The sequence below is a fragment of the Micromys minutus genome (genome assembly GCF_963924665.1).
Source record: "Micromys minutus genome assembly, chromosome: 6".
Taxonomy (NCBI): domain Eukaryota; kingdom Metazoa; phylum Chordata; class Mammalia; order Rodentia; family Muridae; genus Micromys; species Micromys minutus.
The window spans coordinates 45231748-45246304 of NC_137975.1; positions in this window are offsets into that span (position 1 = coordinate 45231748).

Genomic DNA, 14557 nt, shown 5'->3' on the forward strand with positions numbered 1-14557 from the left:
GAGAAGGCAGGGCAAAGCCTGGAAAAGGTGAGTCCCCTGTCTGCATTTCCCTTGGGCTGTGAGTGTATTGTTGCATACTATACCAGAAGGAGAAGGCAGGGTCTGGGACGAATGTTATGATTCAAGTTTCCTCCTAGGATGGCTGGATGCTGCAGGTACACCACCCCGAAAGAGAGTCCGGAACGGATGTCTTGTAGGATATAATTCCCTGGGGTGAAAGACTACATACCAGGCAAGAAGGGAAAAGCAGAGCCCAGGATGTGCAAGATTCTTGTCAGGTTGGGAGTGCTGGAAGGGCAGAAGAGAGAAGGTCTTCTCTAGGAATATCACAGTTTGCCTTGTTTAGTCAAAGGGCTTCCCCCCCCAGGTGATCGTTAATCAAGCTGTTTTGTGAGACACCATTGCTTTTTCATATTGCTTTATTGGGAATGGATTTGGGTGCAAATGCTTTGTAGGGCATGAACCAGGGATTATATAATTTGGGGGAAGGGTGTCCAGGAAAGGAAGGTCATTGGCTGAAGGCTAAGGCTATCTAGAGATCTCATTACCGTGGAAAACTCTAGTTGCTGTGCTAGGTGTCTGAGTGCCTATGGTCCACTCAGTTGATGGTCATGTTACCTGTTCCAGAGCAGGGATAAGAAGCTGGGAGGGGAAGCTCTACTCCTGTCTTCTCAAACCCTAAGGACTGAGTTTTTAGAGGCTGGGCTACTGCAGAGCACAAAGTAAAAAGGATGGATAAAAGCAGACAGAGTAGTAGAGAGAACATGGAGAGAATGGTGGTCCAGCAGGCAGTCCTAGGAATGTCTTAATAGCAAATATCAGTAAATGTTGCTTTTGGTGCAAAAAAAAAAAATAATAAAATAAATAAAAAGACAGACTGTAATAGGCCAATGGTCTTTGAAATAACTGAGGTTATCACTCATGACTGACCAGAGTTAATTCCAACAGAAAGCTGCTTATAACTTCATAACAGAAAATGGAATATGCCATGAGGATTTTCTCTGTAATGTATTTCTCAAAAATGAGACAATACCTGGAAGGAAACTATGAATTCAAGAAGTGATTCAGTAAAGGCAGGCATTATCGTATGTGCACGGGCCGACAGGAATAATGCAGAGAGGAGTGAAGCCTGTAGGAGAGATGGAGACCAAAAGCCAACAGTTCATCCTGGTATACGCAAGAGGGATCAGTATCCTGTGGTTCAAACGTACAGGTGGTACAGATTAGCGTATACAGTTGGGGGAGACTAGACAACTTTCTCCTAGTTATATATCTCAGAAGAAAGAGTAACAAGGTTAGTAGCTAAAATTAAGGAGAAAATATTTAGATATTTAAGTGAGGTGAGGCAATGCATCATGGGTGCCTAAGTCAGTCATATATTGAAAGGAAAACAGTGAGAAGATGTATTGGATAGTACATAAGTCTGCTTCCAGGGAGCAGCCAGTTTACAGGGCTCTGTGTCTTCATATGTAAGGCATGAAATAGGTAGAAAGCCAGAATTTTCTAAGGTTTAATCCTATGAGAAGACATTAAAATAGAAAGAAATAAGGACCATGCTTCCTAAGGCTTCTGCAGAGGAATAAAAGATCGTGGATGCAAGGTAGTAAAGGGGGAAGCGAGGACATGAGGAGAGTGAGGTGCAGTGACAAGGGGGACAGTGGAGACTTGTCACGCCCAACCTCGACCAGCAAGGAAGACACGACCCAGGGGAAGATCTTCTTCAAGCAGTTTATTCAGGATCCTTGAACAAGCTTCAGCTTCTGCCTCTGCCTCTATCTCCACCCCCGGGGGAAGGCCTGCACAGGCTTAAATCCCCTTACCCCCCCCCCTTCCCCCGTAAGCAACGTGGGCCCTGCAGATGGGCTGCTTCAATGGGAAAGCAGGCAAGCTGAACAGGCACAGCCAAATAAGGAGTTGTTTATGACTGAGAACACTCGCCATCGAGGAGGTGGAAGGCGGAAACCAGCGCCATCTTCCGGGCACAGGACCTCACAACTCTCCAGAGACTGTCATAAGTTAAGGGTCAATGATCTTTCAAGTTGGAAAAACGGAGAACCTTAACTAGGAAAAATAAGTGTTGGTAGGGAGGAGATACTTCAATCTGACTTACAAAAAGGTGAGTTATCAAGAATGCTAACATCTGAGGTCTGATCCTGAAGGTGAGAATGAAGAGGAAAAAGGAGAGAAAGGGGGTTTAAGGAATGACGGCACCAAGGCATGAAAGAAAAACCTGTGGACACTGGAATCATCAATAACAACCATCCATGTTGAAAACCTTATGGAAGAGGCAGGGGTGTCACTTGGAGGTGACACACATCTCTAACAATGGAACAAACAGAAGAACGTCCTGATTTCTTCATTGGTAGTTGAATGCTCTCTCTCTCTCTCTCTCTCTCTCTCTCTCTCTCTCTCTCTCTCTCTCTCTCTCTCTCTCTCTCTCTCTCACACACACACACACACACACACTTGTAGAACATATATCATTGTAGAGAAATGCCCATCACTGAAATCCTGAAGAAGGGTTTAATGTCATGATTATTTTATGAGTGCCTTCCTTATCAGCCATTGGGATTTTTATTTCAGGCATTCAGGCAACTTTTTGGCTTCTAAACCAAACACCCTCTCTTCTCTCTCTCCCTTCTCTCTTATCTCTGCTGCTCTTTCCTCTCTCCACCCCTCTTTTGCTCCCTCTCTGCTTCTCCAATTTCTCTCTGTGTATCCATCTCATGGAGGTGGTAGGTTTGATCCAAAGCCTGGGGTGAGAACTCCCAGGCTATATGTTGGTGTTCAGTAACATGCAGATTAAAGACCTATTAGATTGTGGTAATCCTGAAACTAGAGCCTTTAGCGGAAAGAAGTCTAATCTAATGCCTTCTGGTATTCATAGTAAGAGTCATGCAGAGGCTTCACCATTAGTCCAGATCATCCAGGAACCTGAAACCCACAGTCAGAAATCCAAACTCCCTACTATCTGGAGGTGGGGTGTAGAATGCCCTAAGCATCTTCTCATGATGGAAATTGGAAGGCCTGAGGTAGCAGGATATACTAACCAAATGATCTCTATTATCTGGAGTTAAAATTTTCTTGGAAGCAAAACCTATTGGGGTAATTGGGTCATGAGCTTGGAGACTCATAGCTTCCATTAGGTATAAAATTTAAAGATTGTATTGGATAGGTCTGGGTTTTCCTTAAGAAAAGAGAGAGAGAGGAAAAAAAAAGGAAATTAATGACATCATTGTAAGTATCTAAATTTGAAAAATTTAGGTCTCTAGCTAGAGAATGTCTAAAATAGGGGTATTGATTCTTTTTAAAAAATTATTAGATATCTTATTTATTTACATTTCAAATGTTTTCACCTTTACCCATTTCGCCTCCACAACCCCCCATCCCATCCTTCTTCCCCCTGCTTCTATGAGGGTGCTCTCCCACCCTCCCACCTCATCCTGCCCTACTGCCCTAGCATTTTTCTACACTGGAGCATCAAGCCTCCTCTCCCATTGATGCCAGCTAAAGCCACTCTTTTACATATGCAGTGGAGCCATGGACTCCTCCATGTGTATTCTTTCCTTGGTTGTTTAGTCCTTGGGAGCTATGAAGGGTCTGTTTGGTTGATATTGCTGTTCTTCCTATGGGGCTGTAAACCCCTTCAGCTCCTTCGGTCCTTCCCCTAACTCCTGCATTGGGGTCCCCATACTTAGTCCAATAGTTGGCTGAGTGCATCGGCATATATATAGATCAGGCTGTGTCAGCAAGCATTTCTTGGCATCAGCAATAGTTTCTGGGTTTGGTGTCTGCATTTGGGATAGATCCTCGGGTGGGGCAGTCTCTGGATGGCCTTTTCTTCTGTCTCTGTTCCACTCTTTGTCCCTGCATTTCCTTCAGAAAAAAGCAATTCTGGGTTCATATTTTTGAAACGGGTGGCTGGTCCCTTTCCTCAACTATGGGGCCATGCCTAACCTCTAGATATGGTCTCTGCAGCTTCTCCCTCTCCTTTGTGAAGTATTTCAGCTAATGTCCATTGGTTCCTGGGAGTCTCTTGCTTTGCTGGCATCTGGGACTTTTTGGTAGCTACCCCTAGTTTCCCTATTTCCCATTGGTACACTCCTCTGTTCAATTTTCTGAACCTCTGTATGTCTCCCCTATCTCCTCCCATACCTGATCTGCTTTCCCCCTTTTTCTCTCTTTTCCTCCCAAGTCCTTCCCAGTCTCTACTGATTCTTAAATCCTGAGGAAGAAGAATACAGTTTTTTTTTTAGCCTACCTATCAGTCCATTCAAAGACAAAAAAGAAATTGAAACTTAGATGCTTCAAGTACACAGAATATAACTTTAAGACCAAGAACTCTGAGTTGTTGAGTACTAGAAGGCATTTGAGTAAATACAGATAACACTTTCATGCATTCTTTCCCTTCTTTTTCAATTTTTATTATGCTGAGGCTAGAACTCAGGACATTAAACACCTAGGTGGTATTCTACCACTACATTTTCTTCTTAGAGAAATCATTTCTGAACCTACCCTAATAGTCAACCTCTCCAACCACCCTTAGCATATAAGCTGCCTCTTATGCCTGATTCATTTCTCTCGCTGGGCATCATTATAATTGACCATAGTGTATTTTGTACGTACTTATTTTGTATGTTTCCTCATTACCAAACCATTATAACTATTTTATACTAGCTCACACAGTTAGATCTTTGGCAACATAGGCCTTAATACTCTTGGGTTCCTCAAGAAAGACAAAGTCTGGCCAGCACAATAATAAGCAAAGGTAGAAATGCATCTTGAATCCAGCCTGAGAGAGTCAGCAAGAATGAAGGAAAGCCTTCCTGCAGGGCACTCAAGAGCCTTCCTCCATGCTGCTCATTGGGAAAGAGTGTCCACATGTGGGGTTTCTGTTGAGTGAACTCATAGTGTGTACCAGAGGCCCAAAGGAGGTGCAGGAACTGGGAACTTCAGATGACTTGTGTAGACAGAGTTGATGGAAGGTGAGTGCTGCAGAGACAGAAGGACTCTTCCTAAGTCTTCTAGGAAACAGGAGTAGCAGCCAACTTGGCTAGAGGATGTACCTTACATATCAGAATGTCACTGTTTTTTTTTTTTATTATTTTTTATAGAGCTCTTGGCCTTTGTGAGTGAACTTGTAATGGAAAATGAAGGCCTGTGTCTCCAATGTAATATGTTTGCTATCCATTTTCTAAATAAGTAAGTGAAAACACAGTTAACTGTAAAAAGAGGAAAAAACAGTGATGAGCCTTTAATTAAATATTTATAAGTCTGTTTATCTAATGTCTATATATATATATATATATATATATAAAATCAACCAATGTTAAAACAGAAAAGGAAGAGTTTTTCTTTGTCTCCACATGGGAAATAAAGTCTAACTTAACACTTTCTGCAAAACACTTACATCTGCAAAAGTGAGATTCTTTTGTCAAAACTCAGTGCTCAGGAATTTAATGAGGCTAGCAAACGTTGACAAGCTAAGTGTCTCTTTCTGTCCTTGGTTAACAGCAATTATTTGCCCACTTAGTGAATGTTTCTGAAAATCTTTAGATATTTTTTTTTTAAACTTGATCCATGTATTTTACTTCCAAGGCAATGAAGCAGAATGCATAGCATTGGGAGGCCAACCAGTGAGAAAACCGACCTCCAACGGGAGGAAACAATATAGAAAAGTTCCTAGGATCAGCTCACCTTACCTGAAGCAAGCAACAAGGTCACTGGACCTTCCATAAGAAAATAATTATTTTACCCTTTCAAATGCTTAAAAAGCATATACAGCTCTGACCTTTGGTTCTCCTTCCGAGATTAAGTTTGTAAGGGAAACGGGACCATAGCCTGGACCATTCTATTCCACACAAGCCCCCACACCCTGCCCACTTCCCCTGTACTTTCTTTAAAGTTTCAGTAAAATAAAAACATTATAAATAATTAGAGACTATTCTGTCCATTAGGTTTATTTTCCCTTGAATTCCAGTTCCTTCAAGACTCTGTTTTTCATAATTACTTTTTTAAACCTTGCCCAGTGTTTAAGTCTTATATTGAATCTATTGTGCTGACAAGTTTATTGTTTTCTTCTATGGTTAGAAAATGAAAATATGAGTGATAACAACTTTTATGACCAGTTTTAAACTTATTTTGGTTTATTTAGCAGTTATAATTAAAGATTTTAAAGTACTCTTATTATTCATCTTCATCGTATAAAGTGTCTGGTTTCATAAATACTAATTCTTCAAGTATATCACATACTTTGACCATATCACTGCCCCCGCCCCCTACCTCCGATGCTCATGAATTTACAAGAACTACTAGCATCACGTCGGCTGGTTAAAATTTTATATATTTAAAGTTGATTTTCTTGTTGTTTTTTAACTGTATAGTTTTTGTGTCCTGTGGTAACAGTAGCTCTGACATTTAGTTTTTAGGCTGCTTTGGTTAAAAAAAAATGTAGAGAGCGTGTCCAGGACTGATTATCAGTTCCTAACAGTCCTACAAACTTGTGCCTGATCCTTTGGTCTCCTGCCTGACATTTCTCTGCTTGCGCAGCTGCAACTTCCTGTAACTCACTGTCTTGATTTCAGATGCAGTTACTGGTTTGCTCCTTTATGTGGTAAATTTTTATATTTGTCATTTGTAGAAGACAAGATGAAACTTATACCCCATATCCTACAGAGCAGGTTTGATGGCAATAGAAAGTACTGGGTTTTTAAGAACTGTGACTTATAAAACACACCAGCAAGAAACCATGTCATCATCCAAAGCCTGGATTTCACAACCGCATTCATTTGAAGTGAGCTTAGCAGATCTCTGATCTCTGGCTCTTTTCCTTTGAAGGATGCCTCATGTTTCCATATAATCTAGGCTGACAATAATCCATATGTCAACAGGAAACTCTTGAGACACTCACTTACATGGTTTAATGAGCTGTTCATGCTAAGGAATACAGCAAAAGAGGACAGTTGACAAAAGATGTGAAATGATGGTGGGGATTTATATAGTAAACCTTCTCCTCTCCCTCTCCCTCTCCCTCTCCCTCTCCCTCTCCCTCTCCCTCTCTCTCTCTCTCTCTCTCTCTCTCTCTCTCTGTGTGTGTGTGTGTGTGTGTGTTTATAAATTCCATTGATGTTTCTTGAAAATAAGAAGGCACTTTACTATTGTCTCCACTTAGAGAAGAACTGTTACAGTCCCAATGGTCTGACTCGCTCACAGTGTGGACTTAAACTTACTATTTATAACTTAACTTACAACATTGAACTAAGTTCCAAAATATACCCCTTTGTTCCTTAAGTTGCTTTTGTTGCTCTATTCTATCATAGCAATATAGAAAATAGCTAAAGCAAAAGATAAGCCAACAGAGATATGGCTCTGTTCTTCCCTTCCAAAGTGATGTTTAATCTCTATTGTTAAAGAAGTGATTATAGTCAGAACAAAGGATATAAGATTTTTCTGACTATCTCACACCCTCAAGGAATAGAGTTTTTATGGTAATTTAGTTATCTCTCACATGAAGATGTTCATTTGCAAAGCTTTAAAAAATAATTATTTGGTGAAAAAAAGTATTGTTCATTCTTAACGAAGCTCCACAGTATAGAACCTCATTGGATTTCGAGTGAGACATACAAAAATAACCTCCCTTGGTGTGGCATGCAGGTACTGTGTCTGTCAAGACTTAGTCTGGTCATCATGGTTTCATAAGAACATAAGAAGACAGTCAGACTGTGCTTAGACATGCTGTATCCTTTGAATGTGTTCTTCGGAGTGTGCAACTTTCCCTCTCTCTCTTCTTTGTGGCTCAGTTCTTTCATTTCTAAAATAAAGGAGATTATATTTAAAAGGCCTTTCATGCTTTAAAGTATTTCATTTTTACTTTTTCATTACTCATTGATTCATAAACCCCATAGAACCTAATCTTTTGTATAATGCATAATGCATTTACAATGAAATGGTTTTACCTCTTGATATTAAGAAATTGCAAGGTTGGAATGATGTTTCATCCTAATGGTTAAAAACTATCAACCATTGTCTCTTTGAAGACACACACACACACACACACACACACACACTCAGAAAGAGAGAGAGTGAGTGAGAGAGAGAGAAATCATATATTTGTATTTTTTTAGACACATACAGTTACTGTCAGAATTTATATCTGTCAAGATTCAATCTGAGGTATCCTTAAACTGTGATTTAAACAAGAAATGTTTTATATCTGTAATTCTAAAGCAACTTTAATTGTGTGGTTAATGAAAAGTGCGTATCTTCTATTTAAGCTTCAAACATTGGATCAGCTCTGGCTTTGAAGGTTGCATGTTGCAGACCTTGGCAGAGACAGACAGCACTAGAAGATCTGTGGACTGAGAAAAGGAAGAATAAATCCTTAAGATGATTCCGATTCTCATTTGATATTTTATTTCCAATTAAAAAAGAATCACAAGGTTAAAAAAATAACCATCATTTTTTATATTTACCCATGTGCGTGTACTGGTGACAAATTTTTCTCTGTGAATTTCAGGAGCTGTATTTTTAGGTTATATTTGATCTTGTACTTAAACTACAAGTGACTTATTGATTAAGTAAATAAAATTAGCCCCCTATGAATTGAGATAGGTGAGTTTCCACCCGGAGACAATGTGCTTTCCTTAGGAAAGATAACTCCAGAAATATTGGGTGTTTGTGGCTGGGTTTGACTACAAAGCAATGCTCTGTCTCTAAGGAACCAAAGTAGAAGCCCTGTGGGAAAGAGATTACAGTGTTGGAAAGATGTTTCATCCCTAGCCAGCCTGCAGTTGTTGCTCTGGCCCTTTACTGAATGATTCTTGTTATTCTGGGGAAGAAGGAATGCACTGTTGATTCTGTGAAGGTTATCCAAAATAGGGTAGGTTCTCTCTTGAGTGAAGAGTTGATGATGTGAGGTGAACTTCTATAGAAAACTGAAGATAGTGACAGTTGGGAACCACATATTTTAGGGAGACAGATAGTTGTGGCATGAAGATTAAAAACAACAAAAACAAAAAATACAGAAACATAAGCAGTCACTTTATAGCTTTAAAAAGAAATCATGATTGTGCGGGTAACATTGTATCTCACACACAAGATGACAACCCTCTATAGTTGTTGGTTGCAAGTGCTAGTTTCTCCAGAGGTGAGACGGTTTTATGAGTTATGTGTCATCTTTTGACTTTGTCTTCCTATGAAAGAGAAAACTATCTCAGGTTATTAGACATCACATGGTGCTGTGAAAAACTTTATGGCACTGTATTAAATGGTCAATAAAGTTCCCCATTTTTCTATTGCTTCCTGAAGCCACTTTTTCGAATACGGTACCTGAAAATTTTTAGGCTCACATGTTTTGTTGGAGTGAGCATGGCAACCAAGCCGACATTAAACCATCCATATATGTTGTTGAGCAAAACATAATAAGCAAACACTGTTCTGTTTCCGGGGCAAGGAAGCATACATTGTGCTGAGATCTGCTTTTAATGATTTGGGTATGTGTGATGGTTACCTGGGTGACTGAGGAGATGAGGAGGGGCAAGGAGATGGGAAAGAATCCAAAAAGAAGTGCTGTGAATAGAAAGTTGACCTCATTTTGTTGGAGGAGCTTTTAAAGTATGGGTGGGATGTTTGAGTATTCTGAGGAGCCTGGAACATTTCTTCGCTATTCTTTTCTTTTCTAATATCATAATAGGGACTCCAGTGTATTATTCTCTATTCAAACAAAGGTATCAAAGAAACTCAGCAGAAGTGCCCAAAGAGGTAATTTCTGCAGAAAATAAACAGGGAAGAAGGCAATTTAATGAGCTACTTAACATAAGGCATGGGTGGTAAGTGGTTAAGCAGAAGGAAAGAGTTCAGCCGGTCATATACCTGGCTTGAAAAGCTTTCTAGTTTTGAAAAAGCTTCTATTGAAAGGTGAACTAAAGGGCATCTGAGTGCTGTTCAATTTAGCACTGAGGTTTGTAGGAAAGCCCAAGAACCTATGATTTTAATCTGCATGGTGCTCTCTGTCCTTTCACTATAATTATATTCTTCAAAGAGAGAGACAAGTGCAGTGCAGAAAGAATACCTGAGCAATCTCTACAGGGAGGAATCGTTTCAAATGAAAGAACCCTGAATTGTGATTCTTAGGTCTTCTCACTCCTGTTGGAGAATAGACTCTTACGCGGTTGTGCCTGTTCTGAAGCATGGGGCTCTCTTCCAGAAGGAGAGTCTAGCTGGTGAGGTAGAGGTGAGTCTCTCAAGGCTAAGGTGGAAAGTGAGAAGTTATAAAACTGGTCTCTAGTTTGTTGAGGGAAAGACCCTCAAAGGGGGCTTCTCTAGAGATTCATGAGGATTAAGGAAAACCATTTTGGAGGTCTCCTGTGTTCTCAGATAGATTCAAGCCCTTGGAAGCCACTATGGAAAAGAAAGGGAGAGGGAAAAGGAGGATGCCCAGTTCATTTATAATCAGGGTAACTCACTTGCCTGTGACTTGCCTGGAACTTCTCTCCAACTTGCCCACACTGAGGGCTGAGAAGGGGAGAGGATGCTGCTGTCCTGCTGCCCAGGCCTGACTCCTTGATTGGTGAAGTTACTGCATTCATTCCTCCAGCTCTCAGAAGTGCTGCTGAATGATTTCAAAGTTCAGTGTCAGAGCTCTAGAGGGCCTCCTGCCTGAGGCCGCTCCCCTCTGATGAGTGCTGCTATCCTTCTTGCCCTTGTGCTGCAGCTCCTGAGTATTCCTGAAAACAACTTGCTTTACTGCCTTCAGCTGTCTGCGGGGTGTTTGTGGGGGGGGATGCTAATACCAGGCTCAGTAATGTTGCAGTATATCTGTTTATTACAGAAGTACATAGCGAGAACTCATTATATGTCAAGAATTTCAGGACTGAATAACTAAACGGAGGCATCATAAAACTTCGTCTTTTTTTTTTTTTTTTTTTTTTTTTTTTTTACAATCTTTGTACTTTATAAAAAATAGATCCACCATTTGCCAAGTGATTAAAAAGTTTTTTTTTATTGGATATTCTGTGTATTTACAGATGTTATCCCCTTTCTCCCAATCCCATCCCCCCTTCCCCTCCCATTGCCTCCATAAAGATGCTCTCTCTCCCAATGAACCTCTTTCACCTCAGCGCCTCAGAATTCCCTGGGTGCATTTATCAAACTTGATTTTCTCCCTCTAGTGTTTGGATTAATGAACTAAAAATAATTCTAGAATGCTGTTTGTATTTTAGTAGCTTGAAGTCCAATATGCAAAAGATCAGTGGGATAGTTTTAATATTTCTATTTAGACATTTAAAAATGAATGAGATTTCACATCAAACCAAGGTTCTGGCTGCTCTCAAAATAGAAATTCGAATAATGTAAGAGATGAAATCCTTAAAGGCAAAGATCAGGTACAACTAAAGCAGTTCCCAGTCTATTCTGCTGCATTTTCTACTGTGGCCGTTGAACTGCTTGTGGTCCACCTCTCTTACTGCCTTGGAAACTCCTGTAGACATCTACACTTGAAGTATCTTTCCCAATGACAGGGCCCTAATAGAGCTTGCTACGCTCTTGTAACCATTACTAATGAATTTGGTTTGAAAGGAAGTTGGGCAGCTTTACCATACTTATTTGAGATAGTCTTAAAAGTGTTCTTGTATCACTATGACAAAATATTCAAGGAAAACAACATAAAGGGGAATACACTTACTTTGGCTCGTGGGTTTAGAGGTTTTTATAGTTGGCTGACTTTGGGTCTGAAATAAGGCAGGAGTCACTGCAGAGGCTGTGGAGATGCTCACCTCATGGTGATGAGGAAGTAGAAAAGTTCAAGGCCAGGTGTATTTTTCACCATTCTCCTCTGTGCCTACTTCCCACAAATGGCTGTAGGCTCCTAAAACTTCTTTGGCTATGTCTGCTTCAGTGTGGTTATCCCACTAGTGAAGTCAGAGTCCTCATGTTGCAATAACTCCAAATCTCCATCAAATGACAACCTATCCTTTAACACATGAGTTTTTCATGTGGGGGGCATGAGTGCTCTATATCTCAACCGGAACAATGGCTGCTACTATTTTTTTGATGTAGAACACAGCATTGAGAAAAAAGGATCAATAAATGATAAATTTGTAAACTACAAAAATTATTCCCTCATTTCATTCTCCTAAGAGTTTCTTCTAAGAATACTAATTCAGTGCCTATCATTTGAGAAACAGGTACAATTATTAAATTTGTTTGGTGATGACTCTCACAGCGCTGTGTTTCTGAGAAAACATCCAGAGGGAGAAAGGCAGTCTCCAGGCAACAAAGGCTAACTTGGGGCTTGATTTGCTCCAGCCTGTCAGTGGTCAGTGCTGTGGCCTCCAAGCTGGCTTGAAGTCAGCATTTTGCTGCAGAACAAAGGAGGATATGGTGTCAGTTGAGTCTTAGCAATCATTCTCCTACTGTGAGTGACAAATTTGTTCTGGCAAAAAGTTAAGGACATTGCCTGGGCCAAGTTGGATTAAAACACCCAGCCCATGAATAGCGGAGAAAAGAAATGTACTCTCAGGCAAGAATGCCTCTGTGATCTTGGGGGAAGGGATAGTGAGCCTAGGCCATGTGCTTGGGTTAGCTCAGGGAGTTTCTCCCTAACCATTATCACCATGGGTATGAAATAATCTCAGGCATTTCCAACCTTGGTCCCTCCAGTGTTCGATGCTCTCTGGGGAGGGAGGCTTAAGAGGTGTAGCCTCATTGGAAAGGTTCACACCCTCAGCTGTTTCTTCCACCAGGACTTGCGCTCATGATGTCTTGCCCTGATAGACTCTATCACCCTGGAACTGTAAATCCAAATAAAACGTTCTTTCTATAGTTGCCTTGATTGTGGTGCTTTATCGGAGCAATAGAAAAGTAATACAGGCAGGAGGGAGAATACTATTCAGTGGATGTACTCTCTTGCTGAAACTTAACTATTCTTACCCTTCCCTTCCTCCCCTCCCCTCTCTGTCCTTCCCCTGAACTTCACTCCCCTTTCCCCTTCTTTTCCCACCCTCTTTGTCTTCTCTCCTTTCCTTCCCTCTTCTCCCCAATTTTGTTCCCTCTTCCGTTTTCTACCCTGCCCCTCTCTTCTTCCCTCTCCTTTCTTTCCCTTTATTCTTTCCTATCGATGGTATTCAAATGTATTTAAGGGTGTGATAGTCACAATTTGATCTGTTCTCATATTAGCTTTGCAACAAGTGGCTCTTTCTTTTCAACAGAAAAGATATTACTGGATTTGAGTTCTTTACGTGTGCCAGTTAATAAATCTAAGTTGTATAAATAGCATCTGGGAGAAGGGACAGTCTGTGATCTCTGAAAACAGTGTACAGGAGGAACCAGAAACCCTATATACAGCCACCAAGGCCTACACAAATAGAATCACCCAGAGAAAGGATATCTTCTTTGTGAAGAGAGCCGACTTCAGCCCTCACTGTATTAGCATGGCCTCAGTGAGGATCCGGTGACCTATACTCCTCAGACCTTTACCAGAGGTCGTTAAATGCTAAATAAATCTTAGACCCAGGCAGTTGGAATAGTGACAAACAGGTACATTTCAACCAGAGATAAGCTTGAAAACTGAAGGTATGTAAGAAAACCAATGGTTAGAAAACAGAATGAAGTAGCCAAAAGATCTGCTCAGCTTGGGGGAAAATGAAAGATTTTCCCCATAGAAACAATTATTTAGACTTATTATTTTCCAGAGCTGGAGCTTTGTGGAGCTTTTGGAAAAGGCTTTGTTTCCATTGTCCACTGAGGTAACTTTGCACTGTGTTTGCCCTTCCGGAGTCAGTTGGGACTTATTTATTTCAATTTTTGCTTTTTAGCCATTATGATTCTTAGAAAAATAGGTTACTATGGTGTAATCATTTCATAGACTTGACAATGATAAGATGATGATGGTTGAGTGTTGTCATGGTCTGAGACAAAAGGTTCCAAATATAGAGACAAATATTTAATTCAGAAACTTAAAGTGATTGAATAAAATCTCCAACAACCAAACTCATTGAGTACCTGAACCCAAACTTTGTATCCTTACTTCTTTATAGTTTTGTTATTCCTTTTCCTTAAAATAACTTATCAATTACAGACTTCTCAATTCATTGTCCCTAGATGAATAGCTGCTATTTAACATTTTTTTTTCCACAGTAGCCTCGAACTCAGTCAATATGTTTTAACTCTACTTTCTTACTTGCTGTCCATACTCTGCTCCTTGAAATCAGGCTTCTGCCCCTTCAACTCTACTGAAATCATTCTTTTGCTGTGCCTACCAAGATTCTTTCATTCCTGCATAGAGTGGGTATGTGTCCAAGCCTTGGCTCACTGAAACACTCTGATGCTTTGATATTGTTGATTATTCTTTTCTTCCTCCCAGTGTTATAATTTCTGGGAGATCATTGTTTATTGCAGCCACACAGATAAATTGACTCCTGGATCATACTTTCTTATGGACATCATTAAATGTGAGGTAGTTTGTATCTCCAGACTAACTTTTGAGTCTGGACTTCAAATCTATTTGCTTTTAGACAATCGTAACTCAAAAGTATGCTTATTGGGCAATTCTTCATGGCCC